The sequence below is a fragment of the Nilaparvata lugens genome, chromosome X (assembly GCF_014356525.2).
Source record: "Nilaparvata lugens isolate BPH chromosome X, ASM1435652v1, whole genome shotgun sequence".
NCBI lineage: Eukaryota > Metazoa > Arthropoda > Insecta > Hemiptera > Delphacidae > Nilaparvata > Nilaparvata lugens.
The window spans coordinates 100828976-100856025 of NC_052518.1; the positions used below are offsets into that span (position 1 = coordinate 100828976).

The 27050-nt window shown below is 31.8% G+C and overlaps 1 long non-coding RNA gene across 1 annotated transcript in view; it reads right to left on the bottom strand.

Moving 5' to 3' along the window:
- Nucleotides 1-331: 331 nt before the first annotated feature.
- LOC111047927 overlaps nt 332-27050 on the bottom strand; it is a 39258-nt gene continuing 12539 nt past the window's right edge. Inside the window, exons 3-7 of the long non-coding RNA XR_005573263.1 lie at nt 24976-25061; nt 9314-9411; nt 3208-3339; nt 1796-1951; nt 332-599 (exon numbers count right to left, since the gene is read on the bottom strand). This is a non-coding gene — a long non-coding RNA (uncharacterized LOC111047927). The remainder of the gene's footprint in view (nt 600-1795; nt 1952-3207; nt 3340-9313; nt 9412-24975; nt 25062-27050) is intronic.

The following is a 27050-nucleotide window of genomic DNA, read 5'->3' on the forward strand; positions in this document are numbered from 1 at the left end:
ATTAGATTCTAGGCCTACACTGCGACGTTGCAATATCGTAGGCCGGGGCCTTGTATTAGAGGTGGCTATGCTGAAAAATATGCAGTATGTATTCGCCGATTATAAATTAAAAATGTGGTTGTATTCAAATATTTCAACTTATTTGCAGTGTAGACACCATGTTTACACGTCTAGACTACAACTAATTTATTATAGAGTTTCATCTTGGAAAACAACATCAATAAAATATTATTTATTCTCAAGAAATACGAATACCGTTCACTAAACGATACAAACAAGAAATTGAAAAAATATTTTATTCTTAGAATTCAATAACAACATATGATAGAAAATAAATTTACATGAAAAGTTCAAATTCAAACGAAGAAATAGAGCTTCATTACATTGTGAAAACAATACATAAGCATTGTTGATTGAGCTACATAAATAATATGATTTAATGATATACATGAATTTGACGTTTGCACTTCCAAAAGCCTATAAAACGTTATTTCACCTCTTATGGAGACTAATGGATGAATAAATTACAATTATTTTTCTATTAATAAATTATTGTTGAAGAATAAAATGGCCGATTCATCGTTTAGCATTTCCATGAGCTAGAACAGAATACATATTGTATATTAGTACACAGATTTATAAATAATGAAAAATGAAACAACATTACAAATACAGGAAGTCTCAGATTAAGGCTGTGCAAAGGCTAAAAATAAACTTTCTACTGGTGATATTTTTCCAAGTTTTTCGATTTGTATAATATCAAGCTATCAAATTGAAAAAGTTTTCTCAGGAAAACATTTTTTTTTCGATCATTACTTTCTGAGATATGTGCGTCTAAAGTTTAAATTTTTGGGACAGAACATTTCGAATTCGGTAAGAGATAAATCCATGACATTTGAAGGATAGATTCTTCATGGTATTGTTGATCTAGTAAAACAAAACGTTTCTGAAAATATCAATTTTTGAGAAAGTTATTCAATTTACCAAAAATAACCCAACTAAAAATATTATTTTCCTACAATTCCTACAGTTACCTTGAAAAGTGGCCATTCCTGCACTGATTACAGAACGCAAAGAATCACTTTTCCGCTCTAGTGCGCAAAGTATTACTTTGCGTACTCCAGATTTGCAACATGGCAACACAAAATAGTTGGTGGGTTATATGGAGGATTAGTGCACGAAACCAAAAATTAAGTTGGTAACAATGACTGATTTAGATAAGAATCATTTCAATGGCTACCCTACATTTTTGATAAAATCCCAATCTAGAAATCCAAAACAAGAATAATGTTCATCTAAATCATAACTAAATAATCATAATTTACGAATTCTCATCATTTAATAATAAATGATAGTTCTTTTCTATTGATAATTATTATTTCAACTGCAAGCAATGAGAAAAGTAGCTAATATACATTATAAAATTCGAATTTTGAGGTTAAATGATTACCATTTGATATCCATATAAACGAAAATAATAAAAAACATAAGAATACCGCCCCGGTCGCCCTGCCCTCTGGGCAGCCCTGAATGCCACTGTCCTGAGAACTATGTCATCCAAGCCATAGATTGAGTTTATCAATCAATATGGGGATACAATAAAAGGATTTGCTGAGGTCACATAATTTGGGGCAAGAGATTTGCCATCTTCAAAAGCACTCTGGATGCTGCCAGCCAATGCTAGTAGAGCACTTATTGTAGATCATCTGAATCAACCATGCTGCAATGGTGATGACAGCAGACTGTTTCTCTCAAAGAATTCAGTCATCTGTGTCTTCATCACTGTTTCAATTACCTTGTGGGAACAATGGAAATCGGTCTGAACCAGGATTATCAGTCTCCCTCTTCTTGTTACTTGGCAATGTCCTAGCTGTCTTTAGACAGTCTGGAAATGTCCCAGCCTCAAAACAGCTATTATTGATTCAGTTGTTAGCTCTGCTGTCGGCTTCACCTGAATAAAAAATGTTTAATATCCCATTGAAACAATGAACTTTGTTTCTAAAAAATATATTGGGAGCACAGCTCAGTTTCGGAAGCAATGATGTTTCAATGGCACAAAATAAAACGTACATATAAAAACAAAATTAGTTTTATCTTTTACCAAAGTCATGAATAACACAGAATAGCATTGGAACAATTTATTTTAACAAGTACATGTTTTAATCAATGATTGATTCTCAAGTTCTGCACATTATAACATAGTCTAGTACCTTCTCTAACAATGGATTTTGAATCTTCTTCCATTGCTCAATGAATTTAACAATATCACAAGATTTACAAGACATAACTTCCATCATAAAGTATACATAATTCATTACAAAAATACTCTATTGCATGAGGGATGCCCATAAGAATAATTGCCAATATAGAAACAACCTTATAATTTATCATTTTCTTCAATTCGAATTCATTTCATTTTCGCAAATACAATACTTGCTAATTTTAAAGATTTTTATCTTACACTGGAAGAATAAAAATTAGTCTATCAAGGACTATATAGAATTACATCTGAATAATACTTATGTGAAAAAGTCTCGTTCATAAAAGACAATCAAAACTATTTCTCAAATTTAGTTAAACAACATTCCAAACAAATAATCAGTTTTGTCTATTTTTTATAAAAAAAACACTACATTATCAAGCAATTCCTGGTGATATTTGACAAGTCAGATGTATTATTTTATTTTCGACAGACCAAATCATCATTAGGTTAATTTATTTATCTATCCTCCATTCCAATGTCATGGTTGGCACAGTCCACCACATTGACAATTATTGTCAGTCGAATAATAGAAAAATGATTTTTGAGAATTTATTGAGTACATAGAGTAAATAAATTCCAGACTAGTAGTGAATACTATCACACCAACATCGGAATCTTACATTGAAACATAACAATGAGGAAATGTCACCTCCATGGATAACCCAATTGTATGTTGAATAGCAAATTGGTGGTAGATTGTAATTGGAATACTATTGGTAAAGAACAACTAAAAGGCCAAACAAACTTCACCTTTTGACACAGTTTTCCCACCTCTATCTCCATAAATACCAATATAGACATTGATTGCCTCACTATGAAAGTTATCAAGTCATCAAGAAATAATAGAAAGACAGATAAAATACATTGAAATATGTGAGAACGATGCAATAGGATTAGATAATCAATGAATATACTGAGACAATTGATTTGATATTGTAACTCACGGTGCAGTCTTCTCCTATTTCTTCATTCTCTTGTGTTCAGATTCAGGTGCACTCTACTCTCTCTCTCACGCTCTCTCTCTCGTACATGTATCAGAACACAAGAACAATAGTTACATTGACTACAACGGTTTTCTGAATGAAAAAATAACATAATGTTTTATATCCTTCTGACACAATGAACTTTGTTGATGAAAAAATATATTCAGAGCACAGCTCTGTTTCGAATGCAATGATGTTTCAATGGCAAAAACAAAACGTACATATAAATACAAAATGAGATTCATCTTTTACCAAAGTCATGAATAACACAGTACAGCCATGTTGGTACTTACCATAGTCGAAATTCAATAGTTTGGCACTCACCATAATAGCAATTCAATATGGAACCGTCAGCTGTGGAGAATGTTGATTATGGTGCCCTTTGAAGTCGGAAGTCTAAGGACGAAGTGCACAAGAACTAGTCTTCGATCCAATGGTTCCCCGTTTCATGAGGAAGAACCATTGGATAGAAACAAGTACAAGGCTTTACTTGATGATGAATTCTTAGATTGCAGGTCATGCGGTGTCCATTGATTGAGGATGATGTTGAAGCTGTTGTGATGATATGCACAAGCACTAGTCCACATCAAGTGTTTCTATCCATTTCAAGCATTGAAACAATATTTATTTGAACAGGTACATGTTTTAGTCCAAGATGGATTCTCAAGTGCTGCACATGATAACATAGTCTAGTATCTTCTCCAACAATGGATTCTGATTCTTCATCCATTGCTCAATGAGTACAACAATATCACAAGATTTACAAGACATAACTTCCATCATATTATAGTATACATAATTCATTACAAAAATACTCTATTGAATAAGAGATGGCCATAAGAATAATTTCCAATATAGAAACTATCTTTTATTTTATCATTTTTTCTAATTCGAATTCATTTTATTTTCGCAAATACAATACATACTAATTTCATAGATATTTATTTGACACTGGAAGATTGAAAATAAGCCTATCAAGAACTATATAGAATTAAAACTGAATAATACTTATGTGAAAAAGTCTAGTTCAATTGAAAAACAATCAAAATCATCGGGTAACGCTAAATGGACTAGCAAATAATGGCGGTCATACAAACTTATGTTCTCCTGACCAAAAACTACACAACATCCCAAAGAAGTTGGAGATATACAGTGTATATGTAGGCATTTGAGACTTATGAGCTATATATATACTTTATACGAGTGATATGAAGCTATGTTAATTTGTTGTGTATCTGCCATATGCTAAATAAGTAATAATAAATCGGAATTATTTCTTAAATTGGGACAAACCACATTCTAAACAATTGATCAGTTTCGTTTTTTTTTCATAAAATAACACTACATTATCAAGAAATTTCTGGTGATATTTGAAAAGTCAGATGTATTATTTTATTTTTGACAGACCAAATCATCATTTGGTTAATTTATTTATATATCCTCCATTCTAATGTCATGGTTGGCACAACCATGTCAGTCAAATAATAGAACAATAATTTTTGAGAATTTATTGTATACACACAGTAAATAAAGTCAAAACTAGTAGTGAATACTATTATTACATCTACATCGGAATCTTACATTTAACCATAATTTAAAGTCCTAGACTTTAAACAGCTAGAGTCAGAAAATTGGCTTTCCGAAATGGGGCGTGGACGCAGTCATTGTCAAAGTCACGTTTGAATTAAATTTCACTAAAACTAGAAAATGTAACACGAAATAAAATGAAGAGAGTCTCAAGTTTCAGCTATTTTGAATTATCTAGACATGTTTAATTTCGTCAGGGAAAAACGTTTCCAATTATAGAAATGATAAAATAAAAACTACTTTCATAAAAACTGTGACTGTGTCCCGTTTTGGAAAGCTTATTTTCTGACTCCAGCTGTTTAAAGTCTAGGGTTTGGCCAAATCCCGAGCTCGGAAACCGAACCAATGAATTCTGAAACAAACTCATATTACGAAATAGAAAATATACTGAAAACACAAATTGAAATAGTCAATCACTCTTATTATTATAAAATATTATGATACATACAGAACATGGTTTCATGGCTTTACCACGAAAAACGGTAGCCAGTAGATGTAAACAAACAGCAGAAGATGTGGCTGGTAGAGCCACAAAACCAGGTACTGTGCATATTATAATATTTTATTATAATAAAAGTGGTTGACAATTTCAATTTTGGTTTTCATTATACTACAACATAACTCACAACACAACTGTAATGAAAAGATACTACTACACAATAGAATTTTAAATACATAATAAATTGATGGTTGGAGCATACACATATTATATTCATTAATTAGTTACTAATAAATAAACATATAAATATAATAAATAAACATATTATATTTATTATATATATTAACATATTATTATTAACTGGCAAAAATTGATAGAAATAAATCACCTGGTTTTGATAATATAAGGTTAAAAGATATATTGTTCTTGAAGGATGACATGGTTTCATTTTTACAATTGCTTATAAATGAAATTATCAAATCCCAAAGTATACCTGACCTTATGAAAGTTTCTGTTGTCCGACCCATCCATAAAAATGGTGAATTCTCTAATTTTAAGAATTTTAGACCAATTGCCATATTAGCAATTTTTGAAAAAATTTTCGAAAAATATATTGCCAAGAGGATGAATTTATTCCTGCTTAAGCATAATATCATCAATGATTTTCAATATGGTTTTATGAAAGGGTTAGGTACAAATAAATTGTTGTCAAATTATTCTAATTATATATATGGTAACTTGAAGGATAATGTTCATAACCTTTGTCTTTTTATAGATTTTTCAAAAGCATTCGACACTATAGATCATAAAATTTTATTACAAAAGCTATCTAGTGTTGGTATAAGAGGACCTGTACTCAGGTTATTTGAAAGTTATCTGGAGAATAGAAAATTTGTTGTTAAAATTGGGAACTATTTAAGTCAAGAGAGGACTTCAAATGTGGGAGTGCCTCAAGGATCAGTCCTGGGACCTTTGCTGTTTATACTTTACACAAATGACTTACCTAGATATTTGATTCACTGTAAGATTTTTATGTTTGCAGATGATATTTTGTTGATTTCCTCTCATAAATCGTTAGATGTGGCCGAAACCCGGTTACAACATGATACCAATACTCTAGCTGAATGGTCTCATAATAATTGTCTAAATATAAATGTTACCAAAACCAAGGTGCTACATATAACCTCATCCTACATGAAAAGAATTAGGGAACCCAAAATTAAGCACCATTGCTGTGATCGAGTTTATATCGAATTGTATAAATTATAAGTATTTAGGAGTAACAGTTGACAGTCATTTTCGTTGGGATATCCATATAAAAAATGTTTGTAATAGACTCAAACAGGTATTGGCAAAAAGGAATAATATTAAAGATTTAATACCTAATAAAGTGAAGAGGATGATGTATATAGCCTTGGGAGAATCTGTTATGAGATATGGATTGCAAGGGTGGGATTTGCTAGCAATGTTTATCTTAAGAGAATATCTTCGGTACAGAGGAAGATTTTACGTTTGGTCAGCAATTCTCAGGGAGATATTTCATATGAGAACCTTTTGAATAGATGCAAGGTTTTGAATATAAAAGGTATATTTCTGTTTACTTTGATTTTAGAAAATTACTTCTGCAAAAAATATTTAGTTATGAAAGTTAATCGATATGATTTAAGGAATGAGAGGTATGTTGTACCATTTACTTCGAATAATTTAGCCAGAAACACCTTAATCTACATTGTACCAAGAACTTTCAATGATTTACACGATAATGAACTTGTTTTATAAAAAATATATTCAGAGCACAGCTCTGTTTCGAATGCAATGATGTATCAATGGCTCAAAACAAAACGTACATATAAATACATAATGAGATTCATCTTTTACCAAAGTCATGAATAACACAGTACAGCCATGTTGGTACTTACCATAGTCGAAATTCAATAGTTTGGCACTCACCATAATATCAATTCAATATGGAACCGTCAGCTGTGGAGAATGTTGATTATGGTGCCCTTTGAAGTCGGAAGTCTAAGGACGAAGTGCACAAGAACAAGTCTTCGATCTAATGGTTCCCCTTTGCATATCGAAAGAGGAACCATTAAGAAGAAAACAAGTACAAGGATTTACTTGATGATGAATTCTTAGATTGCAGGTCATGCGGTGTCCATTGATTGAGGATGATGTTGAAGCTGTTGTGATGATATGCACAAGCACTAGTCCAGATCAAGTGTTTCTATCCATTTCAAGCATTGAAACAATTTATTTGAGCAGGCACATGTTTTAGTCCAAGATGGATTCTCAAGTGCTGCACATGATAACATAGTCTAGTATCTTCTCCAACAATGGATTTTGATTCTTCATCCATTGCTCAATGAGTACAACAATATCACAAGATTTACAAGACATAATTTCCATTATAAAGTATACATAATTCATGACAGAAATAGTCTATTGAATAAGGGATGGCCATAAGAATAATTTCCAATATAGAAACTATCTTTTATTTTATCATTTTTTCTAATTCGAATTAATTTTATTTTCGCAAATACAATACATACTAATTTCAAAGATTTTTATCTGACACTGGAAGATTGAAAATTAATCTATCATGAACTATATAGAATTAAAACTGAATAATACTTATGTGAAAAAGTCTCGTTCATAAAAGACAATCAAAACTATTTCTCAAATTCAGTTAAACCACATTCCAAACAAATAATCAGTTTTGTCTATTTTTTATAAAATAACACTACATTATCAAGCAATTCATGGTGATATTTGACACGTCAGATGTATTATTTTATTTTTGACAGACCAAATCATTATTAGGTTAATTTATTTATCTATCCTCCATTCCAATGTCATGGTTGGCACAGTCCACCACATTGACAATTATTGTCAGTGAAATAATAGAACAATGATTTTTGAGAATTTATTGAGTACATAGAGTAAATAAAGTGCAGACTAGTAGTGAATACTATCACACCAACATCGGAATCTTGCATTAAAACATAACAATGAGGAAATGTCACCTCCATGGAGATTCAGTCACCTCCATGGAGGTGACATCCATGGAGGTGACTTAAAATTCAATAAAAAATAAAATTATGTAGTTTTAAAAAATTTATAATAATCGAAATTGCATTTTTACTTATCAACATACTTTGATGATTATGTTTATCTGGAATGAACAATGAGGAAATGTCACCTCCATGGATAACCCATTTCATAGAGGTAACTGAATCTCCATGGAGGTGACTTAGGATTCATTGAAATTATTCAGTTTTAACAAATTTATAATAATCAAAATTGTATGTTTACTTATTAACATACTTTGAGGGTTATGTTTCTCTGGAATGAACAGTGAGGAAATGTCACCCCCATTGATGTCTCATACATGGATAACCCATTCCATGAAGGTGACCAAATCTCCATGGAGGTGACTTAGAATTCAATAAAAAATAAAATTATGTAGTTTTAACAAATTCATAATAATCAAAATTGTATGTTTACTTATCAACATACTTTGATGGTTATGTTTCTCTGGAATCAACAATTAGGAAATTTCATCTCCATGGATAACTTATTCCATGGATGTGACTAAATCTCCATGGAGGTGACTTAGAATTCAATAAAATTATGTAGTTTCAACAAATTTATAATAATCAAAATTGTATGTTTACTTATTAACAAACTTTGAGTTATGTTTCTCTAGAATGAACAATGAGGAAATGTCACCTCCATGGATAACCAAGTTGTATGTTGAATTGCAAATTGGTGGTAGATTGTAATTGAAATACTATTAGTAGAGAAGAACTAAAAGGCCAAACATACTTCACCTTTTGACACAGTTTTCCCACCTCTATCTCCATAAATACTAATATATACATTGCTTGCCAAACTATGAAAGTTATCAAGTCATCAAGAAAGAATAGAGAGACAGATATTAAACTACATATAATATAGACTAGAATGTGTAAGAACGATGCAATAGGATTGGATAATCAATTAATATACTGAGACAATTGATTTGTTATTGTAACTCACGTTGCAGTCTTCTCCTATTTCTTCATTATCTTGAATTCAGGTGGACTCCTCTCTCTCTCACTCTCTCTCTCTCTCAGCAGGCAATGTATAGAATTTCTCTGAAAAAAGAAATATTTATTATTTTCATTCATTGTTGTTTTACATACATATATCAGAACAGAAGAACAATAGGTACATTGACTTCAACGGTTTTCTGAATGGTAAAATAACATAATATTTTATATCCTACTGGCACAATGAACTTTGTTTATAAAAAATATATTCAGAGCACAGCTCAGTTTCAAATGCAATGATGTTTCAATGGCACAAAACAAAACGTACATATAAATACAAAATTAGTTTCATGTTTCACCAAAGTCATGAACAACACAGTACAGCCATGTTGGTACTTACCATAGTCGAAATTCAATAGTTTGGCACTCACCATAATAGCAATTCAATATGGAACCGTCAGCTGTGGAGAATGTTGATTATGGTGCCCTTTGAAGTCGGAAGCCTAAGGACGAAGTGCACAAGAACTAGTCTTCTATCCAATGGTTCCCCGTTTTATGAGGAAGAACCATTGGATAGAAACAAGTACAAGGCTTTACTTGATGATGAAATCTTAGATTGCAGGTCATGCGGTGTCCATTGATTGATGATGATGTTGAAGCTGTTGTGATGATATGCACAAGCACTAGTCCACATCAAGTGTTTCTATCCATTTCAAGCATTGAAACAATATTTATTTGAACTGGTACATGTTTTAGTCCAAGATGGACTCTCAAGTGCTGCACATGATAACATAGTCTAGTATCTTCTCCAACAATGGATTTTGATTCTTCATCCATTGCTCAATGAGTACAACAATATCACAAGATTTACAAGACATAACTTCCATCATATTATAGTATACATAATTCATTACAGAAATACTCTATTGAATGAGGGATGGCCATCAGAATGATTGCCAATGTAGAAACTATCTTTTATTTTATCATTTTTTCTAATTCAAATTCATTTTATTTTCGCAAATACAATACATACTAATTTCAAAGATTTTTATCTGACACTGGAAGATTAAGAATAAGCCTATCAAGAACTATATAGAATTAAAACTGAATAATACTTATGTGAAATAGTCTAGTTCAATTGAAAGACAATCAAAATCATTGGGTAACGCTAAATGGACTAGCAAATGATGGCGGTCAGACAATTTTATGTTCTCCTGAATAAAAACTACACAACATCCCAAAGAAGTTTTGGAAATATACAGTGTATATGTAGGCTTATGAGCTATATGTATATACTTAATATGAGCTATGTTTATTTGTTGTGTATCTGTCATATGCTAAATAAGTAATAATAAATCGGAATTATTTCTTAAATTGGAACAAACCACATTCTAAACAATTGATCAGTTTCGTTTTTTTTTTCATAAAATAACACTACATTATCAAGAAATTTCTGGTGATATTTGACAAGTCAGATGTATTATTTTATTTTCGACAGACCAAATCATCATTAGGTTAATTTATTTATATATCCTCCATTCCAATGTCATGGTTGGCACAACCATGTCAGTCAAATAATAGAACAATAATTTTTGAGAATTTATTGTATACATACAGTAAATAAAGTCAACACTAGTAGTGAATACTATTACATCTACATCGGAATCTTACATTAAAACATAACATTTCAATTCCTGATAACACACATTAAGAAAGCGAGTGAAGCAATCAATCAATCCGCAACATCTTCAACACTTGGGGCCGGTTTCCTAGCTCGGGATTTTGCTAAGTTCTAGACTTTAAAAAGCTGGAGTCAGAAAATTGGCTTTCTGAAACGGGGCGTAGTCGCAGTCATTGTCATAGTCACGTTTGAATTAAATTTCACTGAAACTAGAAAATTAAACACGAAATAAAATAAAGAGATAATAGTTTCAAGTTTCAGCTATTTTGAATTATTTAGAAATGTTTAATTTTGTCAAAGAGAAACGTTTCCAATTATAGAGATGAGAAAATAAAAACTGCGACTACTTTTATAAAAACTGCGACTATGCCCTGTTTTGGAAAGCTAATTTTCTGACTCCTGCTGTTTAAAGTCTAGGACTTGGCCAAATCCCGAGCTCGGAAACCGGCCCTTAGAGTATCCGGCAATTGATTGACAATTCTATCATTCAAATAGTTGAGGTTTCTCTAATAAAAATTAATCTATGTTGCTAAATAGTTGTTTCAATATTGTCCTAGAACTGTTGTTGTACGTATGGATATCTGTCCAGTTGAACAGTCTTCCCATGAAGTAACATTAATTGTAATATTCATTCACTTATCATGAACAGTATTACATACTATTGTAATAGTGTGAATATTGAGTGGGTATTATTGTAGTTGTTTGTGTGTATCTTATATTATTTTTCAGGTTTTTGAACTGAAATGAACTTTGATTTTACTGTTTGTTGAACCCTGCGTTTTTAGTGTGAGAATTGACTCTTGTCTTGTTTGAATTTGCTAACTTGTTGCTCAGTTGTTAAAATTAAAGCAATTTTCGTGCATTTTCCAATTGCAGTTTCAATTTCATGTCGAAAAAGACACTGTATTTCAAAATTGTATGAGCATTAATAGCAGCTTTGGCTATTCCACTGGAAGTTATGCTCAACGCTCGTGGAGGGGGAATAATTTTTAGTGAAAAGGCCACAGTTCGAATTGAGACGTAACTGGGAAAACATGTAACGGTGTGCGAGCCTCGGTCCTCTGATTGGGCCCATTTCCCATTCAGAGGGACAAATTGTTAAGTTTCCAGCTATCAGTAATTTTTATCTAGATGAATAGGAAACCAAATTTTATATAGTTAGTAGGAGTAGAATCAGAAATTTTTTTGTGCGTGTGAGTTCAAGTATAGTGAGTTTTATTAAAACGTATGTGAGTGTTTCTGAAGAGTCCAAGTTTGAATATTGTTAAAATGGTGAGAGCCAAACTTTTGTTGTTTTTCTTATTAAGCTCAAAATTTAATTTCATAGAATGACCGAGGCCCAAATTTAAATGCAGCAAGTTAGCAGGTTCCCAAAATGTGTAGATTGGAATTGAATATATTTTTTGTGAATCAATAATTGCTGAATCACTTTGTTCTGTTTGAAAATTTGACATGTTACCTGACTTTTATTAATTCGTTCTATTTACTTAGAGTTCAATACACCTGAAGTTGAATTTTATTAGTATTTTTCATTGAAGTTCCTGACTCGTAGTTGCTAGCTGCTAGAATAGGTGACAATTAGTTAATGATGATAATCTGTGTATTTGAATGAACGAATCCACTAAAAGCTCCCAACCAATCAAGAATTCAAATACCGGTAGATGAATTGATAGCAGTAAACTTTAGCAAATATTATATAAAAGAAGAAACAACCCCCCTCCGTTTACACTATTTTGAACAATTGTAATACAATGCATTCTGGAACAAACTAATACTACAAAATAGAAAATATACTGAAAACACAAATTGAAATTGTCAACCACTTCTATTATTATTAAATATTATAATATAAACAGAACCTGGTTTCATGGCTTTACCACGAGAGGGTAGACAGTAGTTGCAAACAAACAGCTGAAGATGTGGCTGGTAGAGCCACGAAACAAGGTTCTGTGTATATTATAAGACAGTATTTTATAATAATAAAAAGTGGTTGACGATTTCAATTTGTGTTTTCATTATGGAAAAGTGCTACAACATCACTCACAACACAACTGTAATGAAAATATAATAAACTACTACACAATAAGTAATTATTAAAAACATAGTAATTGAAGGTTGGAGCATACACATATTATATTTATTAATTAGTTAGTTACTAATAAATAAACATATAAACATCTAGAATAAACATATTACATTTACTAATTGGTTAGTTTCCAAGTTAAAAAAGACACAAAAAAGTCGTTAGACTCTAAAGAAACATAAATCGTCATCAAGAACATATGTACACATATAGAACCAACATATTTGATAACAAAGATTCTACCCAACAATTATAGAAGAGACTCTGATTATAATAAAAGAATTTATGTACAAGCCATTCTATGGAACCTAATCTGAATTCCTGAAATGGCAAGCTTGTCTTCAAATTCCATTGCAGAGCGTTCAATACTTTCTCACCTATGTTATTCGGATTTACTTAATAAAAGTTAGTTTGGTGCTGTTCTAATTGAATTAAATGTGTGGACCGACTACCTTAGTGATGAATGTCCACATCCAATCATCTTTGGCAGAACGCCAAAAAATACGGAATGACAAAAACTTTCCCATCAGTGATTACAGAAAAACTAAATACCTTGAATTTTACAAAAAGACTCAACCAGCAATACAATGTTTTCACTTCAAGTCAAAAATAACATATTGCTAAATAACCAAATTTGTGGTAGATTGTGATTGAAACACTATTAGTAAAGAACAACTAAAAGGCCAAACATACTTCACCTTTGGACATAGTTTTCCCACCTCTATCTCCATAAATACTAATATATACATTGCTTGCCAAACTATGAAAGTTATCAAGTCATCAAGAAATAATAGAGAGACAGATAAACTACATTAGAATGTGTGAGAACAATGCAATAGGATTAGATAATCAATGAATATACTGAGACAATTGATTTGATATTGTAACTCACGTTGCTGTCTTCTCCTATTTCTTCATTCTCTTGTGTTCAGATTCAGGTGCACTCCTCTCTCTTTCTCTCTCTATCTCAGCGGGCAATGTATAGAATTTCTCTAAAAAAAAAAAATTTGTATTGTTTTAATTCATTGTTGTTTTACAAACATGTAAATTTACATACACAAGAACAATAGATACATTGACTACAACGGTTTTCTGAATGAAAAAAAAACATAATGTTTTATATCCTACTGACCCAATGAACTTTGTTTATCAATCAATCAATCAATCTCTTGAATGAACTTTGTTTATAAAAAATATATTCAGAGCACAGCTCAGTTTCGAATGCAATGATGTTTCAATGGCACAAAACAAAACGTACATATAAATACAAAATGAGATTCATCTTTTACCAAAGTCATGAATAACACAGTACAGCCATGTTGGTACTTACCATAGTCGAAATTCAATAGTTTGGCAATCACCATAATAGCAATTCAATATGGAACCGTCAGCTGTGGAGAATGTTGATTATGGTGCCCTTTGAAGTCGGAAGTCTAAGGACGAAGTGCACAAGAACTAGTCTTCGATCCAATGGTTCCCCGTTTCATGAGGAAGAACCATTGGATAGAAACAAGTACAAGGCTTTACTTGATGAAAGTTAGTTTGGTGCTGTTCTAATTGAATTAAATGTGTGGACCGACTACCTTAGTGATGAATGTCCACATCCAATCATCTTTGGCAGAACGCCAAAAAATACGGAATGACAAAAACTTTCCCATCAGTGATTACAGAAAAACTAAATACCTTGAATTTTACAAAAAGACTCAACCAGCAATACAATGTTTTCACTTCAAGTCAAAAATAACATATTGCTAAATAACCAAATTTGTGGTAGATTGTGATTGAAACACTATTAGTAAAGAACAACTAAAAGGCCAAACATACTTCACCTTTGGACATAGTTTTCCCACCTCTATCTCCATAAATACTAATATATACATTGCTTGCCAAACTATGAAAGTTATCAAGTCATCAAGAAATAATAGAGAGACAGATAAACTACATTAGAATGTGTGAGAACAATGCAATAGGATTAGATAATCAATGAATATACTGAGACAATTGATTTGATATTGTAACTCACGTTGCTGTCTTCTCCTATTTCTTCATTCTCTTGTGTTCAGATTCAGGTGCACTCCTCTCTCTTTCTCTCTCTATCTCAGCGGGCAATGTATAGAATTTCTCTAAAAAAAAAAATTTGTATTGTTTTAATTCATTGTTGTTTTACAAACATGTAAATTTACATACACAAGAACAATAGATACATTGACTACAACGGTTTTCTGAATGAAAAAAAAACATAATGTTTTATATCCTACTGACCCAATGAACTTTGTTTATCAATCAATCAATCAATCTCTTGAATGAACTTTGTTTATAAAAAATATATTCAGAGCACAGCTCAGTTTCGAATGCAATGATGTTTCAATGGCACAAAACAAAACGTACATATAAATACAAAATGAGATTCATCTTTTACCAAAGTCATGAATAACACAGTACAGCCATGTTGGTACTTACCATAGTCGAAATTCAATAGTTTGGCAATCACCATAATAGCAATTCAATATGGAACCGTCAGCTGTGGAGAATGTTGATTATGGTGCCCTTTGAAGTCGGAAGTCTAAGGACGAAGTGCACAAGAACTAGTCTTCGATCCAATGGTTCCCCGTTTCATGAGGAAGAACCATTGGATAGAAACAAGTACAAGGCTTTACTTGATGATGAATTCTTAGATTGCAGGTCATGCGGTGTCCATTGATTGAGGATGATGTTGAAGCTGTTGTGATGATATGCACAAGCACTAGTCCACATCAAGTGTTTCTATCCATTTCAAGCATTTAAACAATATTTTTTTGTACAGGTACATGTTTTAGTCCAAGATGGATTCTCAAGTGCTGCACATGATAACATAGTCTAGTATCTTCACCAACAATGGATTTTGATTCTTCATCCACTGCTCAATGAGTACAACAATATCACAAGATTTACAAGACATAACTTCCATCATATTATAGTATACATAATTCATTACAAAAATACTCTATTGAATAAGAGATGGCCATAAGAATAATTTCCAATATAGAAACTATCTTTTATTTTATCATTTTTTCTAATTCGAATTTATTTTATTTTCGCAAATACAATACATACTAATTTCAAAGATTTTTATCTGACACGGGAAGATTAAGAATAAGCCTATCAAGAACTATATAGAATTAAAACTGAATATAACTTATGTAAAAAAGTCTCGTTCATAAAAGACAATCAAAAATATTTCTCAAATTTAGTTAAACCACATTCCAAACAAATAATCAGTTTTGTCTATTTTTTATAAAATAACACTACATTATCAAGCAATTCCTGGTGATATTTGACATGTCAGATGTATTATTTTATTTTCGACAGACCAAATCATTATTAGGTTAATTTATTTATTTATCCTCCATTCCAATGCCATGGTTGGCACAGTCCACCACATTGATAATTATTGTCAGTGAAATAATAGAACAATGATTTTTGAGAATTTATTGAGTACATAGAGTAAATAAAGTTCAGACTAGTAGTAAATACTATAACACCAACATCGGAATCTTACATTGAAACATAACAATGAGGAAATGTCACCTCCATGGATAACCCAATTGTATGTTGAATAGCAAATTGGTGGTAGATTGTAATTGAAATACAATAAGTAAAGAACAACTAAAAGGCCAAGCAAACTTCACCTTTTGACACAGCTTTCCCACCTCCATCTCCATAAATACCAATATAGACATTGATTGCCTAACTATGATAGTTATCAAGTCATCAAGAAATAATAGAAAGACAGATGAAATACATTGGAATATGTGAGAACGATGCAATAGGATTAGATAATCAATGAATATACTGAGACAATTGATTTGATATTGTAACTCACGTTGCAGTCTTCATCCTTAATCTTAATTTTCTAGTGCTCAGGTGCAGGTGGACTCCTAGATCTGTTCTTCTCTCTCTCTCTCTGTCTCAGCAGGCAATGTATAGAATTTCTCTGAAAAAAGAAATATTTATTATTTTCATTCATTGTTGTTTTACATACTTGTATCAGAAAACAAGAACAATAGGTACATTGACTACAACGGTTTTCTGAATGAAAAAATAACATAATGTTTTATATCCTACTGACCCAATGAACTTTGTTTATCAATCAATCAATCAATCTCTTGAATGAACTTTGTTTATAAAAAATATATTCAGAGCACAGCTCTGTTTCGAATGCAATGATGTTTCAATGGCACAAAACAAAACGTACATATAAATACAAAATGAGATTCATCTTTTACCAAAGTCATGAATAACACAGTACAGCCATGTTGGTACTTACCATAGTCGAAATTCAATAGTTTGGCACTCACCATAATAGCAATTCAATATGGAACCGTCAGCTGTGGAGAATGTTGATTATGGTGCCCTTTGAAGTCGGAAGTCCAAGGACGAAGTGCACAAGAACTAGTCTTCGATCCAATGGTTCCCCGTTTCATGAGGAAGAACCATTGGATAGAAACAAGTACAAGGCTTTACTTGATGATGAATTCTTAGATTGCAGGTCATGCGGTGTCCATTGATTGAGGATGATGTTGAAGCTGTTGTGATGATATGCACAAGCACTAGTCCAGATCAAGTGTTTCTATCCATTTCAAGCATTGAAACAATTTATTTGAACACGCACATGTTTTAGTCCAAGATGGATTCTCAAGTGCTGCACATGATAACATAGTCTAGTATCTTCACCAACAATGGATTTTGATTCTTATCCATTGCTCAATGAGTACAACAATATCACAAGATTTACAAGACATAACTTCCATCATATTATAGTATACATAATTCATGACAGAAATACTCTATTGAATAAGGGATGGCCATAAGAATAATTTCCAATATAGAAACTATCTTTTATTTTATCATTTTTTCTAATTCGAATTTATTTTATTTTCGCAAATACAATACATACTAATTTCGAAGATTTTGATCTGACACTGGAAGATTAAAAATAAGCCTATCAAGAACTATATAGAATTAAAACTGAATGATACTTATGTGAAAAAGTCTAGTTCATAAAAGACAATCAAAACTATTTCTCAAATTTAGTTAAACCACATTCCAAACAAATAATCAGTTTTGTCTATTTTTTATAAAATAACACTACATTATCAAGCAATTCCTGGTGATATTTGACATGTCAGATGTATTATTTTATTTTCGACAGACCAAATCATTATTAGGTTAATTTATTTATTTATCCTCCATTCCAATGCCATGGTTGGCACAGTCCACCACATTGATAATTATTGTCAGTGAAATAATAGAACAATGATTTTTGAGAATTTATTGAGTACATAGAGTAAATAAAGTTCAGACTAGTAGTAAATACTATAACACCAACATCGGAATCTTACATTGAAACATAACAATGAGGAAATGTCACCTCCATGGATAACCCAATTGTATGTTGAATAGCAAATTGGTGGTAGATTGTAATTGAAATACAATAAGTAAAGAACAACTAAAAGGCCAAGCAAACTTCACCTTTTGACACAGCTTTCCCACCTCCATCTCCATAAATACCAATATAGACATTGATTGCCTAACTATGATAGTTATCAAGTCATCAAGAAATAATAGAAAGACAGATGAAATACATTGGAATATGTGAGAACGATGCAATAGGATTAGATAATCAATGAATATACTGAGACAATTGATTTGATATTGTAACTCACGTTGCAGTCTTCATCCTTAATCTTAATTTTCTAGTGCTCAGGTGCAGGTGGACTCCTAGATCTGTTCTTCTCTCTCTCTCTGTCTCAGCAGGCAATGTATAGAATTTCTCTGAAAAAAGAAATATTTATTATTTTCATTCATTGTTGTTTTACATACTTGTATCAGAAAACAAGAACAATAGGTACATTGACTACAACGGTTTTCTGAATGAAAAAATAACATAATGTTTTATATCCTACTGACACAATGAACTTTGTTTATAAAAAATATATTCAGAGCACAGCTCTGTTTCGAATGCAATGATGTTTCAGTGGCACAAAACAAAACGTACATATAAATACAAAATGAGATTCATCTTTTACCAAAGTCATGAATAACACAGTACAGCCATGTTGGTACTTACCATAGTCGAAATTCAATAGTTTGGCACTCACCATAATAGCAATTCAATATGGAACCGTCAGCTGTGGAGAATGTTGATTATGGTGCCCTTTGAAGTCGGAAGTCTAAGGACGAAGTGCACAAGAACTAGTCTTCGATCCAATGGTTCCCCGTTTCATGAGGAAGAACCATTGGATAGAAACAAGTACAAGGCTTTACTTGATGATGAATTCTTAGATTGCAGGTCATGCGGTGTCCATTGATTGAGGATGATGTTGAAGCTGTTGTGATGATATGCACAAGCACTAGTCCAGATCAAGTGTTTCTATCCATTTCAAGCATTGAAACAATTTATTTGAACACGCACATGTTTTAGTCCAAGATGGATTCTCAAGTGCTGCACATGATAACATAGTCTAGTATCTTCACCAACAATGGATTTTGATTCTTATCCATTGCTCAATGAGTACAACAATATCACAAGTTTTACAAGACATAACTTCCATCATATTATAGTATACATAATTCATGACAGAAATACTCTATTGAATAAGGGATGGCCATAAGAATAATTTCCAATATTGAAACTATCTTTTATTTTATTATTCTTTCTAATTCGAATTCATTTTATTTTGACAAATACAATACATACTAATTTCGAAGATTTTGATCTGACACTGGAAGATTAAAAATAAGCCTATCAAGAACTATATAGAATTAAAACTGAATGATACTTATGTGAAAAAGTCTAGTTCAATTGAAAGACAATCAAAATCATTGGGTAACGCTAAATGGACTAGCAAATGATGGCGGTCCTGACCAAAAACTACACAACATCCCAAAGAAGTTGGAGATATACAGTGTATATGTCGGCTTATGAGCTATATACATATATACTTAATATGAGTGATATGAAGCTATGTTAATTTGTTGTGTATCTGCCATATGCTAAATAAGTAATAATAAATCGGAATTATTTCTTAAATTGGGACAAACCACATTCTAAACAATTGATCAGTTTCCTTTTTTTTTCATAAAATAACACTACATTATCAAGAAATTTCTGGTGATATTTGACAAGTCAGATGTATTATTTTATTTTTGACAGACCAAATCATCATTAGGTTAATTTATTTATATATCCTCCATTCTAATGTCATGGTTGGCACAACCATGTCAGTCAAATAATAGAACAATTATTTTTGAGAATTTATTGTATACACACAGTAAATAAAGTCAAAACTAGTAGTGAATACTATTATTACATCTACATCGGAATCTTACATTTAACCATAATATAAAGTCCTAGACTTTAAACAGCTGGAGTCAGAAAATTGGCTTTCCGAAATGGGGCGTGGACGCAGTCATTGTCAAAGTCACGTTTGAATTAAATTTCACTAAAACTAGAAAATGTAACACGAAATAAAATGAAGAGAGTCTCAAGTTTCAGCTATTTTGAATTATCTAGACATGTTTAATTTCGTCAAGGAAAAACGTTTCCAATTATAGAAATGAGAAAATAAAAACTACTTTCATAAAAACTGTGACTGTGTCCCGTTTTGGAAAGCTTATTTTCTGACTCCAGCTGTTTAAAGTCTAGGGTTTGGCCAAATCCCGAGCTCGGAAACCGAACCAATGAATTCTGAAACAAACTCATATTACGAAATAGAAAATATACTGAAAACACAAATTGAAATAGTCAATCACTCTTATTATTATAAAATATTATGATACATACAGAACATGGTTTCATGGCTTTACCACGAAAAAGGGTAGCCAGTAGATGTAAACAAACAGCAGAAGATGTGGCTGGTAGAGCCACAAAACCAGGTACTGTGCATATTATAATATTTTATTATAATAAAAGTGGTTGACAATTTCAATTTTGGTTTTCATTATACTACAACATAACTCACAACACAACTGTAATGAAAAGATACTACTACACAATAGAATTTTTAAATACATAATAAATTGATGGTTGGAGCATACACATATTATATTCATTAATTAGTTACTAATAAATAAACATATAAATATAATAAATAAACATATTATATTTATTATATATATTAACATATTATTATTAACTGGCAAAAATTGATAGAAATAAATCACCTGGTTTTGATAATATAAGGTTAAAAGATATATTGTTCTTGAAGGATGACATGGTTTCATTTTTACAATTGCTTATATAAATGAAATTATCAAATCCCAAAGTATACCTGACCTTATGAAAGTTTCTGTTGTCCGACCCATCCATAAAAATGGTGAATTCTCTAATTTTAAGAATTTTAGACCAATTGCCATATTAGCAATTTTTGAAAAAAATTTCGAAAAATATATTGCCAAGAGGATGAATTTATTCCTGCTTAAGCATAATATCATCAATGATTTTCAATATGGTTTTATGAAAGGGTTAGGTACAAATAAATTGTTGTCAAATTATTCTAATTATATATATGGTAACTTGAAGGATAATGTTCATAACCTTTGTCTTTTTATAGATTTTTCAAAAGCATTCGACACTATAGATCATAAAATTTTATTACAAAAGCTATCTAGTGTTGGTATAAGAGGACCTGTACTCAGGTTATTTGAAAGTTATCTGGAGAATAGAAAATTTGTTGTTAAAATTGGGAACTATTTAAGTCAAGAGAGGACTTCAAATGTGGGAGTGCCTCAAGGATCAGTCCTGGGACCTTTGCTGTTTATACTTTACACAAATGACTTACCTAGATATTTGATTCACTGTAAGATTTTTATGTTTGCAGATGATATTTTGTTGATTTCCTCTCATAAATCGTTAGATGTGGCCGAAACCCGGTTACAACATGATACCAATACTCTAGCTAAATGGTCTCATAATAATTGTCTAAATATAAATGTTACCAAAACCAAGGTGCTACATATAACCTCATCCTACATGAAAAGAATTAGAGAACCCAAAATTAAGCACCATTGCTGTGAATGTTTCCAACTGCAGGAGCAAGATATTTTCATATGTACAAGAAATTGTCAGTTTATATCGAATTGTATAAATTATAAGTATTTAGGAGTAACAGTTGACAGTCATTTTCGTTGGGATATCCATATAAAAAATGTTTGTAATAGACTCAAACAGGTATTGGCAAAAAGGAATTATATTAAAGATTTAATACCTAATAAAGTGAAGAGGATGATGTATATAGCCTTGGGAGAATCTGTTATGAGATATGGATTGCAAGGGTGGGATTTGCAAGCAATGTTTATCTTAAGAGAATATCTTCGGTACAGAGGAAGATTTTACGTTTGGTCAGCAATTCTCAGGGAGATATTTCATATGAGAACCTTTTGAATAGATGCAAGGTTTTGAATATAAAAGGTATATTTCTGTTTACTTTGATTTTAGAAAATTACTTCTGCAAAAAATATTTAGTTATGAAAGTTAATCGATATGATTTAAGGAATGAGAGATATGTTGTACCATTTACTTCGAATAATTTAGCCAGAAACACCTTAATCTACATTGTACCAAGAACTTTCAATGATTTACACGATAATGAACTTGTTTTATAAAAAATATATTCAGAGCACAGCTCTGTTTCGAATGCAATGATGTTTCAATGGCTCAAAACAAAACGTACATATAAATACATAATGAGATTCATCTTTTACCAAAGTCATGAATAACACAGTACAGCCATGTTGGTACTTACCATAGTCGAAATTCAATAGTTTGGCACTCACCATAATATCAATTCAATATGGAACCGTCAGCTGTGGAGAATGTTGATTATGGTGCCCTTTGAAGTCGGAAGTCTAAGGACGAAGTGCACAAGAACAAGTCTTCGATCTAATGGTTCCCCTTTGCATATCGAAAGAGGAACCATTAAGAAGAAAACAAGTACAAGGATTTACTTGATGATGAATTCTTAGATTGCAGGTCATGCGGTGTCCATTGATTGAGGATGATGTTGAAGCTGTTGTGATGATATGCACAAGCACTAGTCCAGATCAAGTGTTTCTATCCATTTCAAGCATTGAAACAATTTATTTGAACAGGCACATGTTTTAGTCCAAGATGGATTCTCAAGTGCTGCACATGATAACATAGTCTAGTATCTTCTCCAACAATGGATTTTGATTCTTCATCCATTGCTCAATGAGTACAACAATATCACAAGATTTACAAGACATAATTTCCATTATAAAGTATACATAATTCATGACAGAAATAGTCTATTGAATAAGGGATGGCCATAAGAATAATTTCCAATATAGAAACTATCTTTTATTTTATCATTTTTTCTAATTCGAATTCATTTTATTTTCGCAAATACAATACATACTAATTTCAAAGATTTTTATCTGACACTGGAAGATTAAGAATAAGCCTATCATGAACTATATAGAATTAAAACTGAATAATACTTATGTGAAAAAGTCTCGTTCATAAAAGACAATCAAAACAATTTCTCAAATTCAGTTAAACCACATTCCAAACAAATAATCAGTTTTGTCTATTTTTTATAAAATAACACTACATTATCAAGCGATTCCTGGTGATATTTGACACGTCAGATGTATTATTTTATTTTTGACAGACCAAATCATTATTAGGTTAATTTATTTATCTATCCTCCATTCCAATGTCATGGTTGGCACAGTCCACCACATTGACAATTATTGTCAGTCAAATCATAGAACAATGATTTTTGAGAATTTATTGAGTACATAGAGTAAATAAAGTGCAGACTAGTAGTGAATACTATCACACCAACATCGGAATCTTGCATTAAAACATAACAATGAGGAAATGTCACCTCCATGGAGATTCAGTCACCTCCATGGAGGTGACATCCATGGAGGTGACTTAAAATTCAATAAAAAATAAAATTATGTAGTTTTAACAAATTTATAATAATCGAAATTGCATTTTTACTTATCAACATACTTTGATGATTATGTTTATCTGGAATGAACAATGAGGAAATGTCACCTCCATGGATAACCCATTCCATAGAGGTAACTGAATCTCCATGGAGGTGACTTAGGATTCATTGAAATTATTCAGTTTTAACAAATTTATAATAATCAAAATTGTATGTTTACTTATTAACATACTTTGAGGGTTATGTTTCTCTGGAATGAACAATGAGGAAATGTCACCTCCATGGATAACCATTCCATGGAGGTGACTAAATCTCCATGGAGGTGACTTAGAATTCAATAAAAAATAAAATTATGTAGTTTTAACAAATTCATAATAATCAAAATTTTATGTTTACTTATCAACATACTTTGATGATTATGTTTCTCTGGAATCAACAATTAGGAAATTTCATCTCCATGGATAACCTATTCCATGGATGTGACTAAATCTCCATGGAGGTGACTTAGAATTCAATAAAATTATGTAGTTTCAACAAATTTATAATAATCAAAATTGTATGTTTACTTATTAACAAACTTTGAGTTATGTTTCTCTAGAATGAACAATGAGGAAATGTCACCTCCATGGATAACCAAGTTGTATGTTGAATTGCAAATTGGTGGTAGATTGTAATTGAAATACTATTAGTAGAGAAGAACTAAAAGGCCAAACATACTTCACCTTTTGAGTTTTGACACAGTTTTCCCACCTCTATCTCCATAAATACTAATATATACATTGCTTGCCAAACTATGAAAGTTATCAAGTCATCAAGAAAGAATAGAGAGACAGATATTAACTACATATAATGATATAATATAGACTAGAATGTGTAAGAACGATGCAATAGGATTGGATAATCAATTAATATACTGAGACAATTGATTTGTTATTGTAACTCACGTTGCAGTCTTCTCCTATTTCTTCATTATCTTGAATTCAGGTGGACTCCTCTCTCTCTCTCTCAGCAGGCAATGTATAGAATTTCTCTGAAAAAAGAAATATTTATTATTTTCATTCATTGTTGTTTTACATACATATATCAGAACAGAAGAACAATAGGTACATTGACTTCAACGGTTTTCTGAATGGTAAAATAAATGCCAAGGCATACTGAATGCACTCGAATCAAGAGACTTTTTCATTTAGGTTAAGTTTTATCAGTCTCATCCCCATTTTCCCCGTCATGTGTCGTTCTGAGGTCGGTTCACGATTGGTCTGCTGCTTCCATGATGCCTCTCACTGACACGTCAGCTCGCTCGCCCTCAAGTAGGTATGATTATTTCAATAATAGTAATAATGACGCAGGTATGTTTCTAGCAAATAAGCTCCACTCTTTCAAAAAACTTTTCAAGGCTGCTCACCTTAACGTACAATCCCTCAGCTGCCACATTGATGAACTCAGAGCAATCTTCCGTTTTCAGGACTTCAATATAATCGGAATTTCCGAATCATTTTTGAAGCCTAGTATTCCATCAAATTTTGTTGCTTTGCCTGGATATAATCTTTTCCGGAATGATAGATTAAATAAAGCTTGTGGGGGTGTAGCAATTTATGTGAAAGATGGTATCAAAACAAAAGTTTTAATCACATCTAAACAAGAGTATTGTTCCAGACCAGAGTTTATGCTACTTGAATTATCCTTATCTAGTACTGATAAATTACTCGTTGGTATCTGTTATCGCCCACCAAAAATAGGTCATTTCACAGATTTCGAAAGTGCCTTGCTTTCTCTTATGCCTTGTTATAACCGTATACTAGTTATGGGGGATATGAACACCGACTTGAACATGACAAATCGGAACTTTGACTACTTTCAACTGACTACAATTTTCCAATGCCTAAACATGACTATTTTACCACTCGATCCAACTAATCATACTAATGAATCAGACACACTCATTGACCTTCTCATTGTTAGTGATCCCAATGAGGTTGTTCAAGCAGGCCAAATCTCAGTCCCAGCTATTTCTAGACATGATTTGATCTACTGTGTACTTTCCCATAAGATACCCAAGCCAGAACAGAAAATAATCACTTATAGAGACTTCAAAAACTTTGATGAAGCCGCCTTCCTGACTGATGTGGCTCGGACTCCATAGCATCAAATTGAAGCATTACCCTCAGTTGATGACATGGTCAAGACTTTCGAGAATTGGACTTTGACTTTGTATGACAAACATGCACCTTATGTGACAAGGAGGATTAATAGAAAACGACGAGTACCGTGGATGACTGAAGACATACTTAAGATGATGGGACGTAGAGACAAAGCACATAGAAAATTTAAAAATACATTTGACTTGGACAGTTTGATAGAGTATAGGAGCCTTAGAAATAGAGTTAAACAGGAATTACCGAACTCGAAGATTAGGTACTTGAATTCGTTTATGACAAACAACAGACAAGACTCTAAATCACTTTGGCAGGGAATAAAAGAATTCGGGCTTGGCAAGCAGAAATCGAATCCAAAAATTGACTTACCATTGAACAATATAAATGACCATTTCGTTTCACACTCTAACCAACGCGACGAAGTTGTCATTGCTAATCATATCGATGATCTTGAAGAGCAGGTTACAAACTTAGATTTACCAATTACTGATCAATTACATTTCCATCCAATCTCAGAAGAAGACACTTTCAGAGCAATTCAACGTATTCATAGTAATGCTACGGGTGTAGACAAAATTCCTATTGAATTTATCAAGAAAATGTTATTTGCTGTTTTACCAACCATTACATACATTTTCAACAAGTCAATTGAAGAAGGCATTTTCCTGAAAACTGGAAGTTTGCTCTGGTTACCCTCTAAATAAAGTTCCATCACCCAATAAAGTTGAGGATTTTAGACCAATCAGTATTTTACCTGCATTGTCCAAAGTGCTAGAAAGACTCATTCATGCTCAAGTTGTAAAATTTCTAGACAACAATAGTAAGCTTCATAACTTTCAATCTGGCTTTAGAAAATTCCATTC